Below are 13,987 nucleotides of genomic sequence, written 5' to 3'. Positions count from 1 at the left end.
TCTCCCGAGCCCCCTGCCAAGGGGCTCCCCAGCCAGCCCGAGATGTGCAGCACTCTTCTCCCAGCCAAAAGGGAAATGCTTCCAGGCCAGTGTTTGCATTTTGCCTGCGTTTTTCTTCTCGGGGGCTATGAAACAGAGATACAAGAAGATTTCAACTAGAGGAGCTTGTGCCAAGCTCAGACTGGAGGCACAACGGCTGCGCTCGGGCAAATCCCACAGCAGTAACCTGCCATGAGCAATTCTGCAAAAACCCCGTTTCCTGCAGCCATCAAGTGGACTTTTTGTGCTTCGAAAATTAATGTCTCAAATTAAGATCACTCCTGTGCTTGTCAATAGTTTGGCCTATTGCAACGCTATTTCAGACAACACAGAGGATATTAGAACTTGTCAGCTATTCCTTGATCTTTGTTTTTTTTTTTCTTCTCTGCAGTTTGAAATGTGAATTGTTTAAAGCCCAGAGGACTTCACAGGACTCTGTTCGTTATGTCAAAATGACAAGAGAAGCAAGGCAAGGTTCCTTCAGCTTGGCATTGCTCTTCTGTTTCTGAACTATTGCTTCTAAAAAAACCTTCCCCACAGTAGCAATTCCCCAGTCCAGCATTCTCTAGCTCTTGCTTAGAGTCTGATATTATTTAAAAAACCCCAAACAATTCCCAGAAACAAAACAGGCCTCCAGGTTCATTTGTCTGGAGATATTTTTCAAGAGGCTCCTAGGAATTTTCTAATATCTCTTAATTTCCCCTTATACTTCTCCAGCCTCACTCATGACCTGTAGGAGTAGGAAGCCAGAGATTTTTAAATTAAAGAGAAAGTCTCCAAGGAAATGAGACAGGTGTTTTGTGGGGGTTTTTTTGGGGTTTGTTTTTTTTTATTATACACAAATATGTAATGTTTATTTATTTATTTATGCATACATTTAAAAGGTCATCAGTGTGTATGTATACATATATATGTATGAATGTATGTGCGGATATGCATAAAATGTCAACAGTATGAGTAAAGAGATTCTCAATATTTTTAGCTGTTCTAATGAAAAAAAAAATACTGGAGGTCACCTAGGATGGCAGTAAAGGCTTATAATCATTACCCTTTTCTGCAGAAGGCTTACCTGCAGAAACCTTCCAGCTTCGGAGAAAATCTCCACACACCCTTTTTCTACTAAGCCCGGTAAATTCAACAACGCTCTTCATCATGGGATCTTTTCCATTTAATTAGTGGGGGGGAGGCTACTGCAGATTACAGTCTGATTTTCTCCAAACCACCCTAATTTTAAATGAACTGAAGGGCCTGTGTGAAACCAATCAAGGAAAGAAAAAAAAAAAAAAAAAAAAGAAAAGTGAGGTGGATAACAGATGGTCCCGCAGTTAGGGGAAGCGCTGAAATGAGCTCAACCAGACTAAGCTAGAAGAGGCTTCCAAACAAACAGGCCAAAATAGCCACTGCTAAATACTGGAATCATTATCAAATATACCAATCTGCCTGCAAGACAATGTTTCTACTGAAAGCAAGACTAAAAAGTACAACCTCCTTAATCTGCATATTTGCCACGAGTGCCTTTATGAAAATCATGCATTGCTGTTTGCTTAACTGCCAGTAGTGAGCTTTTATAACATACTTCTCTCTGTCCTGTCAGACCAATACAGGTGTGAAACCAAGAAATGCTTGGTTTATCCTTCTTACTAGGAGGCAGAAAAATCTGGTTGCAGTTAACCTTACTTGTTTTCCTGTATTCACACCTCATCTGAAGACTGATGAAGGCCCCGATCCAGCAAAGCAACAAACGCCACGCTTCGCTTCAAATGGGCCTTGCTCTGTCGTTTCAGTGACTTCAAACCCATGGGGAGACACATGCTGACAGCACGTGCTGGAGCACATCTGGGGGCAACCTGCCGAATTCTGCATGTTCTGACACCCTCAGGAGAGCCTCCGGCTGCGCGGGCAGCCAAGGGCAGAAATGGGACCTGGCCACGGCTGACTGTGCCGGAGGATGGACTTTTGGATTTTGAACAAAGTTTGTAGTCACTACTTCTCCCTCCTGCTGCAAACGTAGAACAGTCTGTGCAAGGTGCCAAGTCTTGAATTCTCTTGTTGCATTTTTAACCAGGATGTGTGGTTACTGTGACCATATTCAGCACATCACCGTTTTACCTCCTTCCTCCAAATATACCAGGGGCAGGATTTGAATTCAAAGTTGCAAATTGGAGAAACAGACTGGAAAAAAAAAAAAAAACAACAAAACACAAGGATGAAGTTTTGTTAAGACAAGTGCAAAGCACTACCCTTGGACAGGAATAATCAATTTCATGAGTACAAATTGGGACCGAATAGCTAGGAAGTGTTGGAGAAAGGGTTCTGGGGATTACAGTGGACTATAAATGGAACACAAGCCTGTGGCAGACTGCTGTGCAATAGGTGAGCACTATGCAGGACCATACGAACAGGAGACTACCAAAGAAGACCTACAAGAAATCCTGCAAGTACTTATATTCTGTTGAGTGCTTGTAAGGCCCTGCCTAGATTGGACACTGCCCTTCAAAAACGAAGGAGACCTGGAGTAAACCGTCAGAGAGGCTGTGGAAACTCCAGTGCTAGAAACTTGTAAGTACGGATTGGCTAAATGCTAAACTGACACGAGTAATATTTACTCCTACACTCAGGCAGATGGCATCCTGGAGTCCATGTCACCTCTGTGGTGACCAACCATAAACCACATGTTGACAGGATGGAGCTTCACACACTCAGGCTGTGCACAGAAGCCTTGGCTTTTAGCTTGTGGTCAGAGCACAGTACCTTTGTACCTGCGTGTTTGAACCTCAGAAGACAGTATTATCCAGGTAACTATCATCATCGTGCTTCTGTTAAGGGAGGGTTCAGATAATCTCTTGAATGCAAGAGAAAAGAAACTGAGAGAAGGAGGAAAAAAAAAAAAAAGCATAGTCACCAAAAATCTCTTACCTCTTGTAGAAACCTGGGAGCAGCATCAGGGAAGACTCTTACAGAAAAAGAAAGCAATGCTTTGAATCACCTGCGCCTGTTTGGTTTGGTTTTTCTTTTTTTCATGGAAAGCCTTTAGACAGTAAAAGCATTCTATGGCGGGCCCCTGTCAGTTCTCCTTTCTCCGTTTCACATTTTTGTGATTTGTAGGCAATAAGGAAGGTAGCCATGCTGTGCCTCTGCACAGGCATTGATGGCAGGGCTCTTCCCTGAGTTCCCCTGTGACAGGATTCATTGGTCCTCTGCAAAACAAGGTGCAGCAACACAGATTAGCTAATGAGATTATGCTCTTGGTTTCCTTAATGGAGAAGGGTCACGGGAGATCAGGGATGTTCCTGCCTGACCACACGTCACTAAAGAGAGACGTCCACAAAACCAGCAAAATGGTTTCTTAACAACACGCCACCCATGTCCCTCACAGACACGCTTAGCTTTACCCTTCAAATCTTGGTAGCAGGAGGGAAAAATCTGATTGCAATTAATCTTACTTGACAAATAGAGAGTGGGGCCAGAGAGACAACAGGGCGTGCTGAAGGCAGTGATGCTGGGCTGGGCAGCAGAGCCAGGATGAGAATCCAGCCTGACCTGGAGTTCCAGCCCCACCTGGAATCCCCCCTGACCTGGGGGAGCATCGCTCCAGGCGCAGGAGGGTTACACCTCCCCTTGCAGCTGTGAGTAAAAACACCACAAGTATCCATAAAGCAAGCACACTTTTTTCAGTCCTTGCTCAACTCTAGCTACCAACAGTCAATAAATATTCTTATCGCTTTTGCAAATGAGTCAGGTCCTGCGTTACACGCTGTATTACAGTGCTGTCAATGTCTGCTCCTCCCATGCTGCTGCACGCAGAGCGGCACTCTGGCTATCTCACACTGAAAAGGAGGTATTTTAGTAGCCAAAGTGAGACTTGGCAAGCAGCACTGCTATCACGTGCATCAGGCTGGACTGGGGGGTAAGGAGAAAAGCAGCCAGAGGGGAAAGTGTAATATTACACAGTATGAGAAGAACTCTGAGATCTCATCTTCTATATATGTAGCAGTACAAATAACTTTAAGTGTTGGTATGAGAGGAAAAAAATATTCTTTCATATATACATGCATAGAAAGAATAAAAACAACATATCACCATATCACAAAGTAAATCGCACTCACAGATTTTATTTTTTTCCCCCTGAGGAAAAAGAGATTTGTTTTATACCTACACTTTTATTGAAAAGATGATGGAGGGACATACTATTTAACTGTTCATCATGCTCACCTTAAGTGTTTATTCCTTTTATTTTAAATGCACATAGTTTTAAGATGTTACATGTATTGCTTTATGTACTTTTCACTGGTCATGCTGGAAGGTAAACTTGCCCTGGAATAATTGATTATCTCACCTGTAAGTAGCACAAAGGCTAATACAAAGATTTTTGCTCTTTTTAAGCTGTGATAGCCAATATGATGGGCTTTTTCAAACTTGCTGTTTTAATGGTTTGAGCTATTTCAAAATATGTTCAACTATTTTGCTGCCTTGTTTTGAAGCTCATTATTTCCCAGCTGGGAGTACAGCAGACTGTGGGCTGAGGCAGCTGGCAGATGGACAGAGAGGAAGAACTGCCATCCCTCAACAGGCTACACCCACACTTGCTGGGGAATTGGTTTCCTCAAAGCACAGCCCCAATTTAGGTTAGCTGGCAGCAATTGAGTTTTGAAGAAAAGTCTTACGATACCCAGTGTTTAAAGAAACAGTCAGGAGCTCTAAGATGTATTGCTACCTCTAACCCACCTTTAGAGTGGCGAACCCCCCCCCTGCAATACATGCTAGATTAACAAAATCTTTAATCACAAATGAAGACACTACTTTCCCTCCTCACACTTCATTTTCTTATGTTTTAAGCTAGGCACATTCAGAACTAATGGAAAAACCCACACAGCTAATTTTCATTTTGGCATGATAGCTGCATCAAATGCTTGATACAGGGGAAATACCAGTTAACTCCAGCCAAGCTTGTTGAGGGGGGAAAGAAGAGAGTCCAGGCACTCTTTTAGAGGTCTAAGAAAAGAAGTAGTCAGAGTGGACTTTTGAGTGATGAAACATGGGGATTCCCAAGAGCTATTTTAATTGGTGCTGTCTACCACCACAGCAACAGATAGGGCTTATTCTGATCTTTCACTTCAGAAAGTGTTTGACAACGCAGCTGGGAAAGTGAGTTTCTTGTGTCTGTGTGGCTCTGTCTTCCAAAATACACAAGAAAGCGCTCACAGTGCATGTGGGACTTGACTGTGCATTTTTCACACAGGCAGCAAAACAAGGGAGGACCACAAGGCTGGGCCATAAACACCGCTGCTGCTGAGTAAGTGCTTTGCATTTGGCTGCCATTGGGAACCCTCAAGGGTACCATCCCCCTGGCTCACAAGTGACTCCTCTCATCCCCTCCAAGTGAGCCCTCATTCAGCTGGTGTCAAAGTATGGTGACAGTCCAGAGAATGGCAATTGCAAGCTTAAAAAAAATATACAAATAAAACATCAGATCACACATGGCAAACTTCTCCTTCTGCTACCACTGACCTTTTAGCATAAAAGAACAGAGTGCTATGAATTCACCAACATTAGCCACTATGGACCAACAAAATTCACTGCTTCTTAGACATTTATCCTGCAGTAAAGCTGGTACTACTGAGTTATGGTTAATTATTTACTAATGACAATTTTTAGACTACTAGTAAGATTGGTAATTTAGGGGCTTGGGGCTTCTGTCTGCCCAGTCAGAGGGCAGAAGCTACAGGCACTTGAGGGGAGTTGTTCCTTTCTCTGTACTCCCAGTGCGGTTGCCAGCTGTAAATAACCATTTCCAAATTAAGGGAAAGGCATGGTATATCCTAGAGACTTTCTGGGATTTACAGAGACTCATTGCAACTGTATTCACTTGGCAATCACAGCAAGTTATTGGAGCTGCCCTACTCTTCCTAAAGTGAAGGCTGCCTCGACTTTACAAGAAAATAAAGTATTAGCTAAATTAAAAAAAATGAGCACTGGGTCCTCCCAGCCAATTTTCATTTCTGCTCTAGGATGGCCATAGTCCTGTGACTAACTGCTCCCATGCAACTGATGGTGTTGGTACTGCATACAGATTAAGAAATGCGCTCATATACCGTGAATTACAGAACTAGAGCCCTTAGACTTTAAATCCTTCGGGACAGGAGACCTCTTTTAGCAGGAGTTATATACAAGGCATAATAAGAGCCCTATGCATAGCATAATAATGGCCTACTACATCTACTTATTATTATTGATGATCATATTATAGTATTATTAACAATTTGCTTTATGCCAAAGTTTCCCCAAAGAGCAGCTGGATTGCTGAAGGCACTAAGAAGTTTTCTTTTGCTATCCTAACCTGTGGCAAATACAGAACACAAACTCTGTAAAAAAAAAAAAAAGCAAAACACAGGTATTTTTCATCCTCTAAAAGGGCACTTCCTTAGGAGGAAGTTAAATAATTAACAAGTATTTAATTCACCCTCATCAACCCACTTCACTTGGTGTTCTGCAGCTGGCTGCTCTGGTCTGCTGTGCCTGCCCCCAGACTGCCAGCTCCATGCAGCCTCAGTGTCCCCAGCTGCTAGAGCCATGGCTGTCACACACTCAGCCCCAGGCACCAGCCCTGCCACTGTCCTGTGAAGCTGCTGCATGGTCCCCAGCCTGTCACTCACCTGCAAGCAGCCAGCACCCGCCCAAAAAGCTCCCAGGCACTGGACAGGTGGGTAGGGGACTGCCCCCATCAACAGTCTGGATGCAGCCATGTGGTTTTGGGAGGTGGGAGGGAAGAACTGTATGCATGCACGCTGTACCATGCTAGGCTCAGAAAACAGGACTGGACTGCCAGAGATGTTGCTTGTGGGTCTCAGCGCACTGCAGTACTCTCTCTTTTCACCTCTACACATCTGAGTACACTACTACTCTGACTGGAACCCTCATCTTCCCAGATCATAGAATGGTTAGAGTTGGAAGGGACCTTAAAGATCACCTAGTTCCAATCCCCCTCCCCTCCATGTGACACTTCCCACTAGACCAGGCTGCTCAAAGCCCCATCCAGCCTGGCCTTGAACACTTCCAGGGATGGGGCATCCACAGTTTCCCTGGGCAACCTGTTCCAGTGTCTCATCACCCTCCCAGTAAATAAATTCTTCATAATATCTAATCTAAATCTAACCTCTTTCAGTTTAAAACTCCCTGATAAAGAGTCCCTCCCCATCTTTCCTGTAGGCCCCCTTCAGGCACTGGAAGGCCACTATAAGGTCTCCCCAGAGCCTTCTCTTCTCCAGGCTGAACAACCCCAACTCTCTCAGCCTGTCCTCATAGCAGAGGTGCTCCAGACCTCTGATTATTTTTGTGGCCCTGCTCTGGACCCACTCCAACAGGTCCATGTCCTTCCTCTGCTGAGGACTCCAAAGCTGGACGCAGTAATCCAGGTGGGGTCTCACAAGAGCAGAGGGGGAGAATCATCTCTCTCAATCTGCTGGCCACAGTTCTTTTGATACAGCCCAGGATGCGGTTGGCTTTCTGGGCTGCAAGTGCACATTGTTGGCTCATGTTGAGTTTCTTATCAACCAACACCCCCAAGTCCTTCTCCTCAGGGCTGTTCTCAAGCCATCCTCTACCCAGCCTGTATTTGTGCTTGGGATTGCCCTGACCCACATGCAGGACCTTGCACTTGTTGAACTTCATGAGATTTGCATGGGCCCACCTCTCAAGGTCCCTCTGGATGGCATCCCTCCCCTCCAGTGTGTCAACTGCACCACACAGCTTGGTGTCCTCAGCAAGCTTGCTGAGGGTACACTCAGTCCCGCTGTCCATGTTGCCAACAATGATCTCCAGATCTAGGACACAAGTCCTAGGTCTTGAGACCTAGGGCTTTTTGGCTTTTTTCCCCCTGCCAAGTGCAGCAGAGGGAAAGTCTGCATCTGCACTATGTCCTCTTGAATGACCATTCAAGCAAGCTCTTCGCAGAAGTGGGGGAACGGCAACAGGTATGGCTGCATGTGTCCCACCTGAATCTACCATCATCAACCCTTGCTATAACATCAAACAACATGGCTCTAGGGTCCTTAACAGGAATGGATTTAGGAGGATGAAAACTTCCCCCTCTAGCACTGGCTAATGCAGTCTTGTAGTATTGAAGGAGAGGAGAGTAACGGATATAGGGACCCTCATACAGCCAGCTCGGGATTGCATCTGTCCTTATTTAAAAAGAAGCCTCAAGAAAGTGTTTGCATGTAGCAGGAACCTACTTTCAGCAGGTGCCTGTGCTGCCCTTGGAGCAGTGCAGAGACACCACATCATACAGGTGACAGTCAACAAAATGGGCAGATAAAGCAAGAGCGCAGCAATAGCCCCAAGCATGTTTCCGGGGCATGGAACCTCTTCATGGAATTATAGCTCTGCATCTCACCTGCTGACCTTTCTCCCATCTGATCCTGCCAGCACCTGCTCAGATTTTAAAGTGGTTAAAAAAATTGATCAGCAATTTTTTGCCTTCTCAGACCTCTTTCCTAAGTCTCCCTTCATCAGTTTGAGCAGATCCCAGTTTTGTGACTTTGCTGGGAAAAGACTATTTTTCTAAAATTTAGAACAACTGTCTTTCCATGGAATAGCACTGTTGGTTCTGTGAGCATTGGTGTTTGTGTCCAGTACAGAGTAAAAAAGACAGATTACGCAAAGGACTGCCTTTCAAAGAGAATCCTGTGGTTTGAAACAGATAAGCATTGAGACCCCCAGGAGCAATTAATACCCAAGCTGAACATAAACACATTTTCTAATCCAATGCACTGTTTTCTACTCCTAAATGTGAAAATTATGGAAAAGAAAAAAAGGCTTTAAACTGCCATTACAGACTGCTAACCATACTGTAGCAAGACAGGATTGCGCCTAAAAGACAACCAGAGTCCTATGAAAGAAGCAAGGGAAAAATTAACGGCACCAGAAAGAAAACTCACTGCTGTGGAAATTGGTCGTTAGCAATATGGCAGTACTGCAGCAGTTCAGCCAAACAGTCCAATTTGACTGTCAGCCTGCTGGTTGTGACCATTTTCAGGATGCAGCTGGTTGTAATAACTCACAATTATTTTTTTTTCCCCCACTTACCACTGTAGGTTAAATCCTGATCACTCTTAATATCTGTTACCAGTAAAGAAATAGCATACTTGAATAGTAAAAATAAACTGTTACTCACAAGTTTGCTTTAAGATGGACCTATACATTATTTAGTTACACTTTCAATAGGATCCTGAATTAAGGCTTATATGTTGTTTTTAACTAACAGCGTGTTAACTGCATATGATGAGAAGGCTTGTTCAAGCTTAGTAAAAAACAAGCAGACTTGATTAATAAGTGCCCCCTGAAATACTCACTCTAATCAGAAACTTCACATCAATTGTTTTAATACATCAAAGACCAGGAGAAATAGAGATTCACTGATTAGCTTATTAGTAGCATTCAAACCTTGTCTGCTTCTGCACTCCAAACTTTGCTTTGGTAGATTAAAGAATTTCTTGGCTCCTAATCCAGATGTCATTTTCTCAAGAAGCTTTCAGGAAAGGAGGGCTTGTAGCTAGTGGAAAGGTCTTATCTGTATTTCTAAATGGAACATAATTACATTGTGTGAGCTGGGGGAACTCATTATGCTGTTGGTTCCTTCACTTTCCTCAAAGAAGCTGAATACATCTTTTATTTACTGTGGGGATTATTTAGAACCATAGAATCGCCTAGGTTGGAAGGGACCTTTCAGATCATCTAGTCCAACCATCAACCTAACTCTGACAAAAACCATCACTAAACCATCTCTCTAAGCACCACATTTACCCATCTTAAATACCTCCAGGGATGGTGCCTCAACCACTTCCCTGGGCAGCCTGTTCCAATGCTTAATAACCCTTCCAGTGTAAAAGTTTTCCCTAATATCCAGTCTAAACCTCCCCTGGTGCAATTTGAGGCTGTTTCCTCTTGTCCTAATTTCATCAATACTTGTAAACAAAAGACAACTTCAGTGAAAGATAAGACCCAAGTACTATTTCTTTCCTCTTTAGAAAATGTTTGGAGCATAACATTATGAAGTTAAAATTAAAACAAATCGAGTTTTATAATTTTACTTCTGGATGAAGTATATTTTCCTGACTTGTCTCTGTTTGCCAGTGCTGAGCCCATGCGTCAGCCCCAAATTAAAGTAAACTCACTGTACCATTGACAGTATGGCCACATCTATTTTTAGGATGAGTGTGTGCTCAGCCAGCATGCTAAGTTAGCCACACATAATGTAAGCCTCCTTTCCAGCTGCTGAATTAATTAAAGTTACATGTATAACGCCCTAAGATGGAGTCCATCACTCTTCTAACAAAGGGCAAACCACTAGGGCTGCTGAGTGGCTGCCCATTCGGTGCAACGTGACCATCTATAGCACATTACATGTGAGGCTACACCTCTGTAGTAGTGCCGTAATCAAGCAAAGGTTTTTTTAAATGCTCCAAGGACTGTTTTTCAGACACGCTCTTCTCCATACAACTAATGGGCTCAGACAGCTCCATCTGTAACGAGCATATTCTCATTAGAGTATTGTCTCACGGTAGCACTCTGCAAATTTTTTTTTCTGATGCAGTCAAAAATTTGAAGTGAAATCAAAGCATGAAATAGCACAGTAACATTTAATACATTTCTAGTCTTGCCACGTAAAAGCCCTGTGGCAGTAACAGGAAGAATTACAGAAGGGCTGAGGTTGGCAGGGACCTCTGGAGATGATCTGGTCAAACCCCCTGATCAAGACAGGCTCATCTAGAGCAGGCTGCCCAGGACCATGCCCAGACAGCTTTTGAATATCTCCAGGAACTCCAACAACTTCTCTGGACAACCTGTGCCAGCACTCAGTCACCCTCACAGCAAAAATTGTCTCCTGATGTTCAGGTGGAGCCTCCTGTGCTTCAGTTTGTGCCTGTTGCCTCTAGTCCTGTCACTAGGGACCACTGAAAAGAGCCTGGCTCCATCTTCTTAACAACCTCCCTTCAGATATTTATATACATTATTGATAAATTCACCCCGGAGCATTCTCCTCTCCAGGCTGAAGAGTCCCAGCTCACTCAGCCTTTCCTCTTCTGGAAGAGATGCTCCAGTCCCTTCATTTTTGTAGCCCTTCACTGGGCTCGTTCCAGTTTACTTATTTCTCTCTTGTACTAAGAAGCCCAGAACTGGACACAACGTACCAGGTGTGGGTCCACCAGTGCTGAGGAGAGAGGAAAGATCACCTCCCTTGACCTGCTGGCAATGCTTTGCTTAATGCAGCCCAGGATACCATTCGCCGCCTTTGTGGCACAGGCACATTGCTGGCTCATGGTCAACCCAGTGCCCCGCCCCCCGCTCCCCCAAGGCCCTTTCTGCAAAGCTGCTTTCCAGTGGGGTGGCCCCCAGCCTGTACTGGTGCATGGGGTCATTCCTCCCCAACAAGGGGCAGGACTTTGCACTTCCTCTTGTTGAGCTCCAAGATCACCATCAGCCCATTTCTTCAGCTTGTCAAGGTCCCTCTGGATGGCAGCACAACCCTCTGGTGTCTCAGCACTCCTCTCTGTGTGAGGTCATCTGCACTCTGCCCCATCATCCATACTGTTAATGATACTGAACAGGATAGGACCCAGTGTTGACCTCAGGGGTACACTGCTAATTACTGTCCCCCAACTAGATTTTGTGCCATTGGTCACCACTCCCTAGTCCCAGCCATTCAGCCAGCTTTTCCATCCACCTCACTGTCTGCTCATCCAGCCCGTGCTTAATCAGCTTCCCTATGAAAACCTTTTGGCAGGCAGCACTGAAAGCCTTACTGAAGTCTAGGTAGACAATATCCACTGCTCTACCCTCAGCTACCAGGCCAGTCCTTTCATCATAAAAGTTTGTCAGGCTGGTCCCATGGTTATAGAACCCAAAACACTGTTGCCAACACCAGCTCTGCGATAATTCTTGACCTGTACTATCAGTGCCTTCCTCCTCCTCATGCCCGTTCCCCTCACCAGAGGTATTAAACACCACCTGTGCACCCATGTCTCTGACTACTGTCCCTAAAGCTCTGTAGTCACCTTTGATACCATGCAGGTTTCCCTGGCAGTACCATTTGTGTCCATACAAAATAACAGCAGGGGACAGTAGTCAAAGGGTTGGATGAGCTTCAGCAGTCTTGCCACAGCACCCCCAGTCCTGGAACCTGGCAGGCAGCAAACCTTTCTAGATGATAGGTTGGGGAAAAAGACAGGTGCCTCTGTCCCCTGAAGCAGGTTCACCTGTTTACATGGACTCACCATTTCTTCCAGGTGGTCTTGCGTGGTTTAGATGAGGTGGACCAGATCCGTTGCTTGCAGGGATATCTTGGTTCCTCTTCAACTTTGAGGGTTGTAAACATATTTTGCAGTTGTAAGCCCTTAAGTGGGGCAGGAACATTTCTCTTGGTGCCAGAAGTCACCAGCTTCCATCCTTTCCATACACTAGCAGTTACCATTACCTTAATATTAGGGCAATGCTTCTCTGACACAGTTGGGGTCTGGAGTTCTTCAAGCTGCTGTGTCTTAAAGAAGCCCCCACCTATCTCCCTTTTTGTCCTCTCCAATGCTGCACAGGCTGCTTACTTCCTCCTGTAACTCCTCCACTCGGCAGCACAGTTCCTCCAAGATGGCCCATACCCTGCAGGACAGTAGGCTATCTCTCTGGACATCAGAGACTCCCTGCAGCCCAGGACTCAGAGGGCTACATCTGCTATCTAGAGCTCAGCCTGCATCAAAGCCTCTGCCCTAGCAGGGACAGCTGCTCCAACACCTGCTGAGCAGGGCACCCTGTAGCTTGTCACCACCACAACTGAGACTGTCACAACAGGGCAAACTCAACTGAGATCCCCTTTCCTTACACCCTGCTGCACAAACTGCTGCCTCTGGGAGCATAGCCTGGGCCGTGGCTCTTATATAGTCCTCTCCTGCACACTGGCTAAAGGGTGCTTCACCCTCACTAACTGGGGGCAGCTGCAACAAGGCTCCAGGCACCCTGGGTCAAGGGCAGTTGATTATACTCATTAGCAGCTGCTAGAGCTTCCTTGCGTCCATGCCCTGGTGTCTCCCCTTGCCTCGCCCTTGCCTGGCAGCAGCGGGAACCCCCCAGTTTCTCAGAGGGTTCCCAGGTGTACCCAATGATTCTGGACATTGTCCCCCAAACGGCCAGAAGCTCCCAAAGCAGAATGCAGAGACTGCTGCCCAAACAGCTGCCTCTGTTGGCTGCACCCGAGAATATGTTATTAAAATATCCAGACACTTGTTCCTAGAGACCTGTGTGTGCTCTGTGTGTCTTAGCTCAAGTATGCATTTAATCTGTGTGAATAACCTTCAAATGTAGTATATATACATATGTAAATGTACTTTATATATATATATGTATAGATATATTATATACATATATACACACACATATATATATGTATATAACATGTGTGTGTGTGTATATATATATATATATATATATATATAAAAATTTCAGGTCCCCTTTGCATTTGAGATGTAGGCAGCCTAAATCACTGATTGGTCTCCCTGGTATGTTGAACTGCCCATGGTCAGAGCTGTGCATAAACATTTCTGGAGAGCCTGCTTGAAGTCTCCTTGTGTTTGGGACCCAAAAGACTACTGGGTATGCCCAAGGTAAAACTTGGGGGAGGTTGAAACATAGCAGCATAAGAATAGCTGCACCCCATCAGACCAATGGTCCATCTGAAAGTGTCCTATACCAGATAGGGGAGCACAGGGTCAGGGCAAGCAGAGGTCTCCAGAGATCTGTGCAGCAGAGAGAGTCTCCTTAACTCCCTTTATAACCCCTCTGCCCAACCGTAGATTCAGGCCGGGATGAGTTAGGATTTAATCACAAATTCATCTTCTTTGACCACGTGAATCATTCAGGGTTTACTGGCAGCCATTGAAACCAAGTGAGCTAAATGCTTTCT

The 13,987-nt window shown here is 45.0% G+C and overlaps 1 long non-coding RNA gene across 1 annotated transcript; it reads right to left on the bottom strand.

The window, feature by feature from the left end:
- Positions 1 to 744: 744 nt before the first annotated feature.
- LOC141738381 (uncharacterized) lies at positions 745 to 12,831 on the bottom strand. The gene is made up of 3 exons (XR_012585373.1): positions 12,312 to 12,831; positions 2,956 to 3,236; positions 745 to 2,211 (listed from the first exon to the last, which is right to left on the bottom strand). It is a non-coding gene; the product is annotated as an uncharacterized LOC141738381 (long non-coding RNA).
- Positions 12,832 to 13,987: the final 1,156 nt, after the last annotated feature.

This window comes from Larus michahellis, chromosome 2 (assembly GCF_964199755.1).
Source record: "Larus michahellis chromosome 2, bLarMic1.1, whole genome shotgun sequence".
Lineage (NCBI taxonomy): Eukaryota > Metazoa > Chordata > Aves > Charadriiformes > Laridae > Larus > Larus michahellis.
Note: the sequence above shows the minus strand (reverse complement) of the source record. Positions and strands in the feature narration are given on the sequence as shown.